At 44.1% G+C, this 18,611-nt stretch overlaps 1 protein-coding gene across 4 annotated transcripts in view; it reads left to right on the top strand.

The window, feature by feature from the left end:
• LOC135895812 (glycoprotein antigen BM86-like) overlaps nt 1-18,611 on the top strand; it is a 236,882-nt gene that overhangs the window by 158,069 nt on the left and 60,202 nt on the right. The gene's annotated exons all lie outside the window — the stretch shown is intronic.

Here is an 18,611-nt window from a genome sequence, read left to right as displayed (position 1 = left end):
GCTATTCGATACGCAGTGCACATCTCCACAGAATTCAGCCCCGATACCGAGACAGGGATCTAGAAGTAAGAGGACAAAGACATAACTGGCTTACAGAGCAACTGCTAACACACAGAAGTTCATTATAGTTGTCTCATTAGCATGTTGATCTGTTTTAAGCTAGCACAAATCGCTGGGAGCAGTACCCCAGTTTTGAAGTTGCTCCATATTACGCGTTTATGGTATGGGACGGGGTGGTTCAAAACATGTTTATCCAAGACGATTGCCCACGCATCCTTATCTTACGGAAGGTACGCAACTTCTGGCTTAATATTTAAAAAAAGGAAAGTGCATCAAGGCTCCAAAGCATTAGGGATAAGAGTTGTACTTGGTACAATTCCTCAACTTACAAACCGAAAATTTTGGCACGCAGGCTTTAGCAGTCTGATCACCGTGTATAGTTTCCTCACTCTAATAATTCTGAGCACTTCGTTATTATTTATACCTTGACTATCACATTATCAAATTTCAAAATTTGTTGGTGTATCTCTCTATTGTAAAATGTATTTACTGACCACACTATTCAGACAAATCAGACTGAGTTATGAAATTATTATATTTTTCCTTCTTCCGTTATTGTTTCCGTAACAATAGAGGAGGGATGAGAAAGGAGCTACAGAAGTGGCTTGAAAGACCACAAACCTTCGAACAAGATGGAGTTAACAACGCAGCGAGTAGTCACAATCTAGTAGACAACCATTATGACAATAATGACCAAGTGAAAATACCGCACAAAAGTACGAACTAATGCGGCACTATAAGTAAACTTAACATGGGTTCAATGCAGAATGTATCATTATACCATAATAATAATAAAAAAAGCCCTCGTGAGCCTCTTTGTACGCTATGCATAAACTAGATAAAAGTTGAATAGAACTTATATACACCCATGTAAGAACTACTTCCAATTGCGGAGTTGACTTTTTTACTGAATGAGACATTGCCTTTTTTGATAGATGGGTCGTTCTCGTGGGCAGTGCACTTTGGCGACTGAAGGTTACCGCTATGGGCTCACTGCCAAGGGGCAGAGAGGTCGCAACAACTTCTTCACTACGGTGATACTGCTAGCCAGCCTGCGGTGCCATAAGTTGCTTCTTTTTTTTATGCGAACTTGTGCAGAGGTGAAGAGGTCAGAGTGTCTAAAGAAATGTACGCACCAGCGCTTTCTTTACCGCAATGAAAGTCCTTAAAGAAAGAGAGTAAGTAGTACTGCGTGCGTGCGACACCTCGAGCACACTTAGATTTTTCATTAAAGAAGCGTAAAACGCGAGGCACGTGCGTGCCGCGTGTTGCGTGGGTGCGAGTAACTTGTCTTTCTGACGTGCCTCTGGAGTGCTACGTGACAGTGAACTTAATTTGTCGTCTACGTGAATATTTATTAGTTTCGACTCATAGTCGCCATTCGCGCATAGATTATTTATATTTCCCGGTACTTTCTTTTTGCGTTTCATTTCATTAAACACTCACTTGTAGTCAGCACATGTGTTGTTTCTTCGTTCTCTATATTGTGCTTTGTTCGGTGCCTTCTATGCTACAGATGCGGATAACTCTCTCTCTCTCTATATATATATGTATATATATTAATTTTGCAAAAGCTTAATGAAACAGCTATCAACGTTAGAAAATGAAAATTTGCAAGGGTAGAACATCCAACAATGGCGTTTCCACCATATCGTAAAATAGGAATTTTTCTGATAAAGAATCACAGCTAATTATAAACCGGACGGCGCTCTTTGGCCATCCATAGTCCTTGCGCCAAAAAACCCTCTATGTATCATCATTATCAGCATAATTAATTAATTAATTATTTACTGCTTCATTCTTTTCACATGATGTTGCCAGTTTGTCTGCCAGACTTTAGGCAGGAGCGAGCGACAGATTAATAGAGGACGCGGCATAAAGGTTTAGGCAACAGAAAAGAGACAATGTGAGCTGCATAACAAACACAATTATAAGGAGAAGACTAGTAGTTCAGAACGAAACTAAATAAGAGAGACAGGATAACAGTAAGGATTCCTGGCGAAGCATAAAGGACTCTTACCTGGTGCGGGTGTCGGAGCCTCTGGATCAACTGAGAAAAAGAAAGAAATGTTAAAAAAGAATGTTTATGATCACTTCATAGGTTATGACATTCACTTCTGGCTGTGTTGTGTACGTTAGTGACGGGCTCCTTAATGAATGTCTTTCGCAAAGATACGCCTTTTGGCATCCGCGAAGTTGTAGATCTTGAATTACGGCATCTATATGATGCCGCAACTGATGCGCTGTCACAGCCTGTTATCAGGCGGAAATTTAGGTCACTGCGCCAGGAACATTCTTACACAATTTGTTACTTCGTTGTGTATAACCATCGTGTCCCTACTAGCATTTCAAACAGCACCTCCGAAAATGCTTGGTATTATCATTTGATATCCTCGTGTCAGTGCTCACGCACAACCCAGCGTGCGCCTTAGCTCTACAGACTACGGGCGCGCACATAGCAAAACTTCGGAAGCAGACGGTAGTTCTTTTTATCGGGTTGAGCTGAGTAGTACATGTGAACCCTGATAAACAATGACAATGAACAATGGAGACTGGCGAGTTCGGTCCGTACCACAGGTATCGCCTAAGACATCATATTCCCAAGTGCGCTTCGAGAAATCAGACGCCATGCATCGTGCGCCTTTCTTAACATTATTCAAGCAAACCTTGCTCCTTCGCCAATGATACAAATTTGTTAGACTGTCTTGGTTAGTGTTTACGGGTTTAGTTGGATTATTTTTATGCTGATAGTTACGTGAGTTTCTGTATCTTGTCGTTATTTGAGGCTTTACAGTAGAGCTTTTCGGCTGGGCAAGCGCTGGTCGGTGCAGATGCCACAGCGCTAAAGCATCCTAAAGCCACTCTACCCATAACTTGCTATTGCATTATAATTTCTTTCTACCTTCTTTACTTATCAGCCAGCACTATCATGAAATAGCAACATAACTGACGATACACGAACAAATAAATTACACGCGCACATATTTACTTGTCCAAGTGAGCATGGTCTGTCATGGCAACAAGACTTGACATAATTGCTAGAAAATCTAAGCCTTCCATAATTTTCATGCCACATGGTCAGAACAACGTAGATTTATTTTGCGCTTGTCTCCACGCTTCAATAAAAGATTCAGTTGTCTTGTTTACGCGTGAAGCGAACGTTGTAATCAGCATGCACAGTCAACAACTTTTTCTGCCTTCATGCGGTTAGAGTTGTGGTAAAAGAGCTTTAACATATAGATGTCTCATTGTTTGCGCAATTCAACGGAAGGCGGCGCCACATACCTTCACAAACGGAGCGCCGCAGGCGACCCACTGTTTTCGTTTTCACCTCCCGGTAGCCCTGCTTGCACTTGAACCAAAAGTAGTCCCCGGCTTTGACGCACTCATTTATACCGTTGTAAGCGTCCTCTTGGTGTTTGAGCAAACTTTCACAGAGGTTCTCTTCCTCGATTTCTGCGAAGGGTTGTGTCCCCGCCAAAAAGAAAACGAAAATAAATACGATTTTGAAATTAAGGACTGGCCTTCACAACCAAACGACGCATAACTGCAGGTATAGTAGCCACCAAACCCGTTTAATATACATTTGTTTCTTACACTAATTTCTTTCAACGCTTAAAGGTGAAAAAAAGAAACACCTCAACAGAATCTCAACAATTTCCGCAAAGTAGTTTTGGTTTCTTCTATGTTTGAGCGTTAAATGCGGTCTAGCGGTACAATTGACTAACCACTTTAAGCGCTCTAGAGCACTGTCTTGGTGTAATTCGCATTCGGCAGGGTGAAATCGACCACTCTGAACACATTCGCCTATATTTCATTCAGAGCGCCACACCCCAGCTTGGAGGTGCTCTCAACTCTAACGGAATTCCTATCTCGTGGCTTCTGCGGTTGCTCTAAGAGTGCCGCATTCAGCTCTGGCATGGCTTTGCTGGCGCCAATGTTGCAAACCGAGTCGGAGTGTGACAGGAACTCGCCGAATGCCCTATAAATGTCCGAGGCTAATTACGCCTTTTAAAGGATAACTTATACGGTAGGTGTAACTGTACGTCAGAAACTTGGTTAAGCTTGCCTGTTGCTGAGCCTTTTAAAATTGGAAGTCTCGGATAGAGCATGCAAACATTTCCAATCGGGTACTCGCACGCTTGAAGCTTCTTCTGCAGAGGCTTAGGCAGTGGGTCATTGAGTATGAGTCGTGCCTTGATGTGGTCGCTGCAGAGGAGGAAAGTACTGCAAGTTACATTGTAACAACAAGTGACTGTATAGCGAAAGAGGTGGGCAGTATGAGTGCAAGCCCCTTCTTTGCTCTAGATCCTAGACCCTAGATCGACCCTAGAGCCCTAAATATGTCGTGAATTTGCTTTCTTCAGTGATAATATTCAGGCAAACCACTGCGGCTGCGCTGATATCACACACGAACCAAGCTGGCGTGCTTAAATTGTGTGACTTAACTGGTGCAGCATCTGTCACGAGCCTGAAAAAACCGCGAAGTCCCTATATACTCCTTGTATTCTGTCCGAGCTTGTCGCTCTCAAAAAACAATGAGCATTGTCAATGTCTTTGGCTTTAAGCATTGTTTTCTGACTGGCTAGGCAACGTTCGGAAGTCAAGAGGCTCACTATAGTTAGATGAAAGATTGAACAGGCTTGTTCGTGAAACTTAGCAGCTCACTTGCATGTAATTGAATTGAATTGAATTGAGTTTATTCCTCAACAAGAAAATGTTACGAGGAGGACAGGTAAAAGCTGTAAAAGCAGCTTGAGGAGCCCTGACCCCCTATCACACGGGGAAGCATAAAAGCGTGCGGCTAATGGAGTACAACCTACTAAGAGGAAAACACTTACAGGAGTTATAAAACGTCACTGTAAAGGGGATTATACAGCAGTCAAGTAGAAAATCATCGTATCACATCATTATACAAACATTAAACGCAGTTGTTTTGGTGATGTACTAGATATGTCAATCTTATTTTCTTTTATTATGTGGTTTAAAAGTGTAGGCAACTGAAATTTTAACATGTACCCTCCTACAAACGATAGAATGCAAGTATTGGCAGGAGATAAGGCTTTTATAACAGCGTCATTATCGCATAGCAGTCGTCAGAATCATTACCATTGTTTACTCTTCATTGAATGCAAGCGCATTTTCTCATTGATGTTATTCTGTCGGTAAAGTTATGAATCAGAACGTGTTGTTTACAAGGCTGCCTCAAACGTGGCGTCCAGTTGCTTCTGTCAACCCTACAACGTAGATCCGCACAGCATGCGCACTCACGTGCAATTTGCGACCACCACCGCGTGCACCTGATAACCGAGAGCAGTCCGCATCTGAAAAAAAGAGAAAACACCGCAAAGTTTTGAACTTGAATTGAGGAACTGCATGGTTCGGTGTTCAAGAAGGTAGCACTACTACGTATCACGTGTCAAAGAGCTGCGTGTGACAACTTCCCCTGCGGGCACATATGAGTTTTCTTGCAGCGTAAGCTGTTACGGGCTCCTTCCAAAAGCCGTTTCGTTTGGCGACGTTGCCCGTCACCACCGCCACTGCCAGCGGCGTCCGTCGCAGCTCTCGTCAGGAATGAGGAAAAAAAAGAAACGGCAACAACAACAACAACAACAACAACAACAACAAGAAACAGTTGGTCGCGATGGAACCCGGACACCCTGCGCGGGAGTCAGCTACTCTACCAATGCTCCATGCCAGCGTTTGCTGGGTGTTGCGGAAACGCCCTAGGCCCGCATCCGAGCGTGCAAGGAGTCACGCGATGGGAAATGCGCGCCGCGTAGCTCGATGCGTGCACACTCTGCATAGCTCCTTATTAGGTCAAGTGTAATGCCTCTAATGCCATAATAGGGCAATTTTTCTAACAATGTTTGGTGATCAATCCTATCAAACACTTTTTTAAAATCTAGTGTGAGTTTTCTTGCTTCAATGCTGCCTAGGATGACCTCTTTCTGATGTAGAAGTGCTGTCTCAGTCGAAACACCTGACCTGAAACCGTATTATGCCGCTGTAATCGCAGAATGCATGTCCAGAAATTTTGAAAGTCTAGTGAAAATAATTTTTTCCAGAGCCTTTAGAAATATTTGCAATGCCGATATTGGTCTGTAATTACTGATTCTCGTGAAACCTAAGACTATATTTATTTTGTTGTTTTAGTTTTATAATCTTTTTCTCCTGTATTTTTTCCGTTATCAGCGGACTTCCTATCTGTTTTGTTATTTCGTTATAGACTTACCTTTGAGAGTGCTTTGTAGGTTTTTTGTTTTGCTTTCCCGAGTAACGTTTTTGGCATAGCTGACCCTTCTTGTGGTGAAATTCACCAGGTCTCACGTTTAATAAAGAAGGCTCGCCACAGTTCTCGTATGGCTTGTCCAATAAAATTAAAGTGGTTTGCACTGAACGTTACTGTGACGTGAGACGTGGAATCAAGAAGTGTTCGTTTTAAATTCACGAATAACCATGCGAGAGAAATACATAACCATGCGAGAGAAATAGATTGACCGTGGTACTGACCACAGCTTTTACACGAGGAGCGTACACGCTGCAGTTTTCAGATTCAAGGGTGGCGTTGAGCTTGAAGGAGACGGTGTAATAATACTGACCTGGAACGCAAAATAGGACCAGAATCACTTAACTGCGTGAATTTCAAAAAATAAAACAAAACATAGATCCCTCCCACTAGAGAGTGTTTACACGCAGTTTAATGTGTATAAAAAGGTAAATGTAGTGCAATGTAATGAAAGGCGTGTTAATTACCAGATCTGCAAGTTTAGGTAAAATAGAAAATCGCAATAATGATGTCTGTATGTATCATAATTGCCTGACACACTAGAAGTCTATGAAAGTTCGAAGTAGCTTCTAGAGATACCAATAAATTATCTTTACTAACATAATAAGCGTAGTAGAACTTTGCACAACTGCATGTAACTATCTCCGCATCGAATCGGAAATGCAATATTGTAATCAGCGTTATATATAGGCAGTTATTGTGCCCCCAAACCCACAACGCAATAAACACTGCCGCTGTGCAGAAACATTTTTCAATGGCAGTATCATGCTGAAATGGCAGTTTGGCTAAATTTATTGTGTGGACTCGATTGCCCGGAAACAGAAATATGTTTCTTTGAATCATTTAGAGCATAATTCTTGTATTAACAAGATAAATACCTCGTGTTACCCTCTAGCGCATGAAGATCAACAATATGCAAATTTTGTGCTCGCACATGACACGCATTCTTTATAGATTGACAAGCATCGTGAATCATCATCATCATCAGCATTATCATCATCATCATCATCATCATGTATCTTGTCCACTGCAGGACGAAGGCCTCTCCCTGCGACCTCTAATTATCCTTGTCCTGCGCCAGCCGATTCCAACTAGCGCCCGCGAATTTGCTAATTTCATTTCTCCACCTTGTCTTTTGTCGTCCTCGATTGCGTTCTCCATCTCTTGATACCCATTCTGTAACCCTAGTGGTCCAACGGTTATCTAACCGCCACATTACGTGACCTGCCCAGCTCCATTTTTTACTCTTGATGTCAATTAGAATATCGTCTATACACGTATGCTCTCTGATCCAAACCACTTTCTTTCTGTCTCTTAACATTATGCCTAGCAATCTTCGTTCCATCGCTCTTTGGGCGGTCCCCAGAACTTGTTCTCAAGCTTCTTTGTCAGTCTCCAAGTTTCTGCCCCATATGTCAGCACTGAAAAAATGCACTGATTGTGCACCTTCCTTTTCAATTGCATCGTACAACATGAGAAGGCAATTACAAAATTCCGCTATACGTCGGACATTTCGATCCCCGCTTGAAGAAGTAGGGCGAAGCCGATAATTTTTGTAAAGAGGGTGAGCTTACACGTAGGCATTTTTCTTCCCACGGCATCTGACCCTAACATACACTGCTCCAGGGTCAACGGTGGCCGTGAAAAGTACACGTCTTCCGTCTTTTTCGTGCCTCTATACAGCGTCTTTACACAATGTATCTCTGCTCTCGTCACTGCAAAGCTTTGTACATTGAAGAATACTTTACAATATTTCCCAACTGCTTTTTGACGCACATCATGTGATGCGAAAAAGAAATAACCACGCACATGCACGCACGCGCAAACTCACACACCAACGTTAGCAACACACACACACACACATGCATACACGTACACACACACACACACACACACACACACACACACGCGCAAACCGACAGGTATACAGACACATGCGCATGTGTGCTCCCACGCATATTCTCTTTCGCCAAACGGGCTAGTGGCATGGTGGTTGCGAGTTAGCGTACTCACGTAGTGTGCACGACTCTCCATATACATCAGTCATCCGGTGTTTCCATGGGCAGGAGCAGCCTTGTTTACCGTGGGCCACTGAGCAATCCATGAATCTCTCGTGACAGTCATTAGCGATGCACTTGTCTGTGTGAGTAAACAGTGAGCCATGTAATGCCGCACTCAAGTGGGAATCTTTGCCCGACTGCTTTAGGGAAAGGCACGCCTCGACAAAAATCAGGAGCTTACATCTCGTATATCTGGCAGGCTTACACTTGCCAGTCCTCACATGTGACTATCTCATGCCCCGTGGTTCTCTGAAAACGGTACGAGCGAGCGACACTATATACAGGCGGCTCATTTTCCTTGTACTGACTTGCAGACATCTCTCCCTGTGGAAACGTTGGATGTTGGCTGATGATTTCCTTCTTGAAAAGTCAGCATAGCGCTGGTTGCTGCTGAACGCTCGACACAACCCCCCCCCCCCCCCCCCCACCCACCCACTACGACACTACTACGCGAACCACCCACAAGGCCCTCTACCCACTAGTCTTCCCTCTGTGGGACAGTGGCGTGTCTCATTAAACGCGATAAGGAGCAGCGCCAATTCGTATTGATCAGACAGCAACAGAACCGGACCGTTGCGTTTCGAAGTACTTTAAAGAACATTACGTACGGGGGAAGTTTGGCTGGCAGGGTAGTGTGTTCGGTACTAAGGCTGCTTTGAGTCAGCATTGTCTGTGGTGTTGGAGTGCCGTACATTTTCCTCGAGCGAGGCACTTACCGGTGAAAGCGCGTACGACTTCGTCGTGTGCCCTACTCGCAACTTGTATCCAAAGACAAACAGCGTTCCTCGCAAACACCAACAAAAGCTCCGCTCAAACCGATTGCAGCAGATCGTGGGATCCGCATAATCTTTGTATCGACGTGATAAAGAAGAAACTTTGGCGCTCAAATGTGGGACTGGTGACTCCTTGTCAAACGAAGAGGTAGTGTTTTACGCACAAGCTGACATGCGCTCTTGTACATGGCGCTGTTGTAAATGTAAGATACATATAATATAATTCCACTGTTTCAATCTTAATTCTTGTGGCCCCTTCGTATTCTTTGGGCTTATGTCAGAAGCTTCCATGCCCTTGTTTCTCGAAGCTGACACACATTAAAGGCTATGGGAGTTCCACAGCATACTTTTGTTATTTCTTATGGCCTGTCCGTAAAGCCAAGATTCTTTGCACCCAAGCCTTGAAAGCCAAAGCTGCACAAACCATAATATCGCTAGCAGTTTCATTTTTGCAATTGCGAAAGCTTTTTGCTATTCACTCTGCTTTCGACTAGGCACATGGAGCAGTATTCCAAAACGAATGCTCACTGATATTTGATTGCTGTTTCGGTACAACATCCGAACTGAACTCTTACTTGAGCAGACTCCGTCGACGAGCTGTTCATTTTCCGCGCATTTGCAAACGACCTCTCTACCTTTCACGGAGCAGGACTGGTCTGATCGGCACGACTGCTTTTCAACGTCGCTGCAAGAGCGAACTTTGGATATTTCTGAAAAAGAAAAGTTCGTATGGTAATGCCCCTAGAGAACACGTATAAGGATAAACGAACAAACACGTAAAAAAGTCCGAATTCAAGAGGCGAGCGTATTGGAGCCGCTGCATTTGCTTAGAGGTGCGAAAACATGTGCTGGCAAGGGAGAAAAAGATTTTAGAATAAAAGGCTGTCTCATAGAGAGGAAAAAATAAGTGGTAGTGGTACTTGATTTCAAGATATAAGACGACGAGTGCGGATGCCTTCAGACTTGCAAACTTTTTCGGAGGGCTCCTTGAGGGAATGCGAATGTGTAGATCCAAAAGAGTGCAGGAAATGACACGTGTAACAGCGTTGGCAAAAACTACGTTAAATACTTCGAGAGTAGCGTTTCTTTGTAACTTGCCCTAAAACGGTCTTGTGTAAAGAAACAAAAAAATTTACAGCTGAAAGGCGGCGAAACACTGGAGCCTTATTGCAGCATCTACGTATGCGGACCGGACAATCTAACCACATCAAGCCCGAAATAACAGCGCCACATTGTGACAAGGCACCGCAGGAATGTACCTCATGGTCTCCGTGCGTCGACTGCTCAAATAGATTTGAGAACCAACTTCAGATCACATATTTATGTTGTTGATAAACAATGAAAAGCAGAGCATGTTACCGACCATGTGTTTGCATGCACCTTAAGCAAAGGGCGACATTACAGTTCTTGACTATTTTCGCAGTTCAGTTCTCATTCTTCCAGCAACTTTAGACTGTGGAGCTATATTGGAAGTATACAAAATAAGCTTACTAGGGAACCGCGGCATTCTTTGATAAGTCGAGCGAGGCACGGTTCGACCGAAGGCATAGCTATAATAATTTTTGTGGTACATGGATGGCTACACTTTGGCAAGACGACTCAAGTCGGCAGCACCTAGTCGCCTTATACCTGTGCACGTGACTCCGTCGTCGGATAAAGCGCTTCCCTCTTTGCAGTTGCACTCGTAAGGTTTCAGAGGATCCCCGGTTTCCCTGCACCCGTGCGGACAGAGGAGCCTTGCTTCGTGCGCCGTACACGCATCTGATTGGAAGAAAACGAATCGTGGTAGTAATATGAATTTAGTACAGGATGCGATTATGAAGTCGTCAGCATTTTGTGTCCTAGTGCATTTTCTATAGTAAAAAGAAAAAAAAGAAATGATTGGGTTCCTTCCCACGAGCCCTCTTTTCCAGAGCTTTTTCGAAATATAGGCTTGCAGTTGCCAAAAATACGATCCGATTATGAGTCACGCCATAGCGGGGGACTCCGGATTAATTTTAACCACCTGGGGTTGTTTATCTTGCACCTAAATCTAACTAGATGGATTTGATCCCCCGAGCTCTTTTCCAGAGTTTGTGATGCTCTTTCTTGTGCCCGCAGATAAAACCAACCAAACAGCAAAAAATGCGTTCAAGTTATTTTCAGGGCTCTTCTTAAAACAGACGAATATGTCTAGTTTCGTATCCTGCACTCAGGGAGGAAAAAAATTGAGGAGAAAATAATTCCTGTGATCGCACTATTTCAAACAACGTACCCGCTTTGCTAAAAGTGATTCTTTATTTTTTATTTATTTTTTACTTACAATACAATACAATACAATACAGTTCTTTGCTCTGTCAATTCTAGAAAACTAAATTTTTACACCTAAGGGGAGGAATAAAGGTGACGCAGCGAGGAGGTTAACCAGAAGGCAACATTCGGTTTGCTACCCTATACTGGGGAAAAGAAAATATAGATAAACGTTAGATGAAAGATAAAGGAAAACTAAATAAAACCGTCATAATCAGGGTGGGCACAACTCAGGCGTGATTGACTTATTCGATATATTTATGCAGTTTAACGTCCAAAACCTACACTGTAGGCTATGACAGACGTCGTATAGGGGGAGAACGTGCGCCGGAATCTGATTACCCAGGAGTGCTTGATTTTCACTCCTATCGAAATACGGCTGCCGCGGCAGAGAATCGAACCCGGGACCTCGTGCTCCGAACAACAGAGATGCTAAATCAAGAACACGCTGACAGTTGTTCAAAGGAAGCGTATCATCCCCTGTGCTCAAAACTGACAAAGCTGCTTTCGAACTCTGTGCACTAAACTATGGCAGCTTTCGTAAAGCATTCATCTTCATAATGGATGTCATCACTGCACTCAATGTACCGAGCACACACTGTGCTTCAGACCAAGGATAGTTTGCTGGTTGTTTAAACGCACACAAAAAACGTGCAATAGTGGCCATTATGTAGTACGAATATGACTTGTCTGTCTGCGACTGGGTTCTCATCGGCAGTTGTGGTGTAATCAGGGTAGTGGCAGCCCATGCACTTCGACTCCTTGATGATCTTTTTCGTGTTTCTCGGAGCAGTCAGGTTTCTGAATTATGTCTCTGACGTGCCCTGAACTTCAGATGCGCGATGCACTGGAAGTGTAGAAAAAACGGTGTACGTAGAGGTCTCCTTCACAGCAACCGTAGTCTTCCTGGAAGACCGTCGGCGGGGAAGTGCGTGGCACCGCAGAATTTCAGTGACTTCTCTGTGTTTCGAACATTTCGTGCCAATTTCCTAGACCATAGCAAACTCACTTTTAATTTCAGGGCAGTCCATGGAAGTGCCGTCATGAGAACTGTGGCGGTCTGTGAACTTGAAGAATGTTGCACGGCAGGCGTTTTCTGGCGTGGTTCTCCGCCCACCTAACACACGCCACTGTGCTTCTGTACACAGCCTTCATGGGTCGAATTTACAGGCACATGTTGCAAGAAAATGGTTTTGGAATAAATGGCCGACTTTGACATGGAATGAAGTCAGAGTTGAAGCCGGGCATGTTCCTGAGGCGGCCGATGTGTGTCATGTTGACACTTTAGGCAGAAAGCTTTATAAATATGGGGAGGTCCGCGTTCTGTATATCTATATATGTCAGTATCATAGCTAACGCCGGTTATAGTGACACTTTTCTTAGGTATTGTACACCGGACTTTGATGCTGCCATGGTGGCGTCATATTCCTCAGAATGCCCATCGCGCTCTCGTAGACAATGTACAAACGGCGAGAATGCTTCTTCTGGTATGAATGGTTAAACCTAATTTCACTGGGAGCCATGTTTTTCAATAAAGAAAACAAAAACAGAGGACTTCTCTTTGCCAGTGCGTTGCACACAGTAAAAACAAAAAAAATGAATTACTTTGGACTAAGCGGTTGAGCAGGGAGCCTTGCCAATAGTACATTTCTGAGTGTGTCTTCAGTTTTTCTCGTTATTTTTTTCACTACAAGACTGTAGACTGGCGTTTCCCGTCTTGCAGCGATGAATTCACTGCCCTTCGATACTGCGCAGGGCTCACAATCTTCGTCAGAAATTTCCTCAAGGAAACCACACGACGTTTTTACTGTCAGCGAGGACACCGAGTTGTGTTCCGCCTAAGGTGTTGATTCCTAAGATATATGAATTAGAGGCCTTGTTGTGCCACAAGGTCAAAAGAACAATTATGAAGGTATCCTGCGCATGGACCGTGTCTACATTGAAGCCGATGCCTCAACACTGGCCGCATAATGTTGTTTGTGCCACAGAACCTTACCAGAAATCTGTGTGTCCGGAACAAAGGAACTGTATCTTTATTTTTAGTGAACAGCAAAAGAAGTATACATTCAAAGCTGCCTCAATTCGTCTCAAAAACACAACTAATCACAACATACGCATTTGATGAAGCACTTCAAAGTAATTTAATTACACACCGCAGTGTTTTCGGTGTCATTCGTTTGAAAAATGCTCAGTTGGAATGCAAAATTAGACAAAATAAATCTAGTCGTACCAATGCATCCATCATCCTCGTGCCAGATGCTACCAGGAGAACAGTACGTGCCTTTTTGTGGCCGTTCTGAAAAGAGTAAGAAAATGAAGGGTTTGATTGCTGTGAATTGAATTGAACTGTGGGGTTTTACGTGACAAAACAACGATTTGATTATGAGGCACGCCGTAGTGGGGAACTCCGGATTGATTTTGGCCACCTGGGGATCTTTAACGTGCCGCCACTGCACGACGCACGGGTGTCTTTGCATTTCGCGATCATCGAAATGCGGCTGTCGCGGCAGGGATTTGATCCCGCGACCTTGTGCTCAGCAGCACAGCGGCAGACTCGCATGGCGGATGTAGCTAATAGTTTCATGGCTTAAGGTTTCCGCCGCCAACAGACAAACAACTCCATAATCACATCATGCGGGAGGCCGTATAACTGTGTGCTGCTCCTGATCTGCATTTACACGGCCAATTCGCGTAAGAACATTTGTATACGAATGTTCGTGTGTGAATTGGTCGGATCTATAAGGTGGAGTGATGCGTAAGAACACCGGGTAATGTAGTGAAAGCGATCCCGCTGTTTCGAAGACTCCCCATTTATTTTGCATGAAATGATTTGTGGAATCAGCATGGGAGGCCAAACTCGTAAATATGTGGGATTTGTATAGGCTTAAACAAATGCGTGGCCAAAATGTTACGTTTGGACCCTGCCATACGCAGTATAGAAAGGTTTTAGTGCTGTTTCTGCATATTCTATTATTTTTGTCATGTAAGCCTAGAATGAAGGGAATGGAATTTGACGACGTCGAGCAAGATTCAAGCATGTACTTAATAAAGAAATACACAACTCACCGTGAGAAAGTGCCCGTTTCAGCGTCGAAACACGGCGTCGACACCAAAGCACATTTAATTCATATTCTATTTAACCGCTTCAAACTGCACTAATTCAGTTTTATGAATACATGTGTTATCTTGTTTTCAACTAGAATATCAGCCTTACCGAACATCTACTTAAGACTTGCTAAACTATCGCGAACCATAAATATTCATGAACATATCTGTTTGATTGATGGACTGGCTTTTAACATCAAACTTTTTGGCTGACCATAGCACTGTGGTATCAAATACCTGGCAGAATTACAAGAATTGTTACAAGAATTGTTGAGTATCCTAAAATTTTTTTCTTTATGTGTACTTTGACCTATATTCTTTTTCTGCATATTAATCTTCTGTGGCATTGTTTCTGTGCCGTTGCTTATTTGGGCTATATAGGTACCCGCTCCCACGATTGTGCTGCTAAATGGCTGCAGTAAGTAGAAATGAATGAATAAATTGGGTTTCTTTTTCACTGTATTGCTGTTGCATGGTGTTTAAATGTTTTGCCTTTAATAGCCCCCTAAGTTAAATAAGAAAGCCACTCACTTGAGCAGTCTTTTTGGTCCCAGCCTTGGCAGCAACGGGAGTCATTGCTGATCAAGTCTTTATTGCAGAGATGCAAGCAGCTGTTTCGGGGGTACAAGCAAGTAGTGGCTGCAATGAGCACATGAATTGCACTCGATTAGTATCCTCGTTACATCTACTCGTACTACAAAAAAGGAAAAGCGAGAGATGACCGACGCCTATTATGCTGCTTCTTTGCACAGCATACCACTGGATGCTTACAAGCAACGTGCGACCAATTATGCTCTCGCACAACATTTTCTGGTTATGTATAAGCTATGGAACCGAAGCGCACATGTGGCACCGCCATTGGAAATAATCCCCGGACTTCGTTTGGGCTTTCGAACAAGAGAAGTAAAAGAATGATTGTGTTTAATTGACTATATATAAGAGCATAATTTAAGAACAAATGTAGTATTCGCATTTGAGTATTGCCTTATTATATTATGAACGTATAAAGGGTTCCAGCAAGTACGGACGCCAGCACAAGTAAAAAGAAATGGACAGGACAACGCTGCCGTTTCTTGTGCTCGCGTCCGTACTCGCTGCAACCCCTCATACTTTCACCATGCACCAACTGGCCCAGCAAACCACACTACTAAATATTATATTATGTTTACTTTACTCTTTTGAGTTCTGGTACACGTGAAATCCTCGCGCGCTATGCGCCTGTCAAAGGAAAAAAAAAGGCATCTGCGTCTAATCGAACTTTGAAAGAACAGCTTTAACTAAAACGATCACGAGAGGAAGAGCAAATTTCATCTTCCTTTATTCAGAACATTCGCCATGGCAATGATGCCAACAGAACATTCCCCGCGAAAACAATGCCTCTACTTCAAGAAGTGTGAACCACGGTTCCGACAGACAAAGAGTCTTGGCAGAAGCAGAGATAAACCTTTGTCCGTAAGGTTCCGAGATTGAGTCCATTAAACAAAATGCGTTTAACATTGAAATAATTTGTGAAGCACCCTTTCGAAATAGTCTTCCCTTGCACTCTATACACAGCTTCCAACGCTTCTTGAGGTCTTGAAAACAGTTCAAAAACGCTCCTTTAGGCAAGGCTGTCAGTTCCTTTGTTTTGGCGTCTTGAATGGCCTCCACGCACCCCATCCAGCGACCCTTTAGGGATCTCTTCACAGGAGGAAACAGAAAAAAATCGCATGGGGAGAGGTCAGGCGAGTATGGCGGATGGGGAAGTACAGTAATGCTGTGCTTGGCGAGAAATTTTCTCACGCTGAGAGCAGTGTGCGGCCTTGCGTTATCGTGGAGAAGTCTCCATTGTCCAGATGCCCATAAGTCAGCGCGACGGAGTCGCAGTGCGTCACAGATGTCTTGGAGCACGCGGATATAAAACTCCTGATTCACCGTCTGCCCTTGTGGGACGAACTCGTGTTGTATGACCCCTCTGGCATCCAACAAAAACTATCAGCATCGTCTTTGTTTTTGTCTTCTGTCGCCGCACCTTTCTCGACGCCGGAGAGCTTCGGTACCACCTTTCGGCGCTCTGCCTCTTTGTTTGAGGATCGTATTGAAAACACCATGTTTCGTCTTCTGCAATGATGCTGTCGACGAATGCAGCATCCTTCTCTGCCTCGGAGAGCAAATCAGCCCTCACTGATGCCCGCGTGTCCTTCTGGACCCGTGTGAGGGAGTGCGGCACAAGTCTGGCGTTCAGCTTTCGTTTCTCCAGGTTCTCACGCAAAATTTGGTGGCATGTTGTCTTACTAATGTCGAGAGCATCTGATAGTGTGCGGACGTTAATGGTGCGGTCTTTCGGTACGATCCCCCTGATCCGAGCCACGTTGTTTTCAATCCGCGAGGTTGCAGGGCGCCCCTGCTTTTGTCGTCGGCCACCGACGTTCTCCCCGAAACGAACCTCTTGTACCACTCTAAACCTCACGCCCGCGATAATATCTCGTTGCCGTAAGCGTCACGAAGGAGCTCATACGTCTGTGTGGCTGTCTTGCCAAGCTTCACAAAGCATTTTATGTTTACACGCTGTTCGAGGTGGACGTTCATCTCTCCACATTCACTCACAGTAGAATGCGCAGATGACTAGTGACAACGTATGGATGGATCTATGGATGGAAGGTAGGAGCGTCCCCTTTGAAACGGGGTGATGGCAGTTGCCACCATGCTCAGCTTTTTATTTTTGTTCAAGTGTGTTGTAAGTTATTCAAAATCGCCATTTTCGTTAAATACGTATTTTTTTACATGTAGCGCCATCAAGAGGCTGCCACAGCAACTAACATGTATAGCTCAGGTTAGCCCGAAAAGATGCACCAACATTTATTTTGGGGAATCATTTCTAGAGAAGAAAATAAAACAGTCTCGAAATTTTACGGACAAAGGTTTATAAAGGCACGTGAGGTTTTGGAGGCATTCCATACAAAGAAGACAGAAAAAAAAACTGTTAGTGATACTTCCCCGACCATCTTTAAAACCAAAATGTTATTACTGTGAACGGTTAGGCAGACGATGCATCGTAGTCCTTCTGCGTATGTCTCTGATTTTCCTTATATCTGCAGAATTTTCAGTGAATAAATATAGATGATCTTGGCGCTTGTCCTGTGTCGTTCTCCTGCTCGTGATCGTCTTAGTTGGCTCTGTTCGTTCCTAGTTCAAGTATGCACCATCTAGTCCGAATGAATGTTGTTCTGAATCTGCGTCTAAGGCTTGGCGGCTGCTGAAGCACCGCTCAGCTCACTTAAGAGACTTACGACAAAATTCGGTAACGAATGGATTACAAGGCAGACAAAGGAACCACTTTGTAAACGTACTGCCGGTAACACCAAAAGAGTTACGAATTGCAAAAGGGACCGAAAGTGGGGTTACACTCTTAGGTAATGCTTGGCACAATGCCAAAGGTGCAAAAATTTGGCGTCTTTAGCTAACTCCGACTTCACAGCCAAAAAAGTTGTCTGCTAGCATAGTAGCCAGCGCAATCGTTTCTTGCACGCGCATCAATTACCAAATGATCAACACCCAGAGGGGTTATGTCGGGCGTTTTTCGTTCATTCATTCAAATAACTTTATTGAGTGCCCTGCGATTTGGTGGGGTGGGCCTGGACCTCGCCTAGGTTTCAGCCAAGGGTTGTTGGCCCTTGGCGGCTTCCTCGGCTCACTGGACAGCCCAGAGTTGATGATGCAGATCCGAGCTGAGCAACGCAGACTCCCAGAGCGTGGAGAGGCTGTCGCTGTTAGAGGCTGCATCACCGTTAGTGTGCATCATACCCGCACATATTTTCATAGGATATGCTCTAGGATGGCTCTAGATTCGCAGTGTCTGCACTTGCCAGTCGTGTATAAAACTGGGTGTATTAGGTGCACGATAGCTGGACTCGCATAGGATCTGGTTTGTAACAGCCGCCATACGACAGACTGATTTTTGCTTTATATTGGGTGCGGCGGCGGGAATGTGCGCCTCTGCAATTTATGGTGTTGTGTAATTTCGTGAAATCTGGTCATTCGGTCTTCCCACACCAA

Source organism: Dermacentor albipictus, chromosome 4 (genome assembly GCF_038994185.2).
Source record: "Dermacentor albipictus isolate Rhodes 1998 colony chromosome 4, USDA_Dalb.pri_finalv2, whole genome shotgun sequence".
NCBI lineage: Eukaryota > Metazoa > Arthropoda > Arachnida > Ixodida > Ixodidae > Dermacentor > Dermacentor albipictus.
This window is presented reverse-complemented; position numbering and strand designations above follow the sequence as displayed.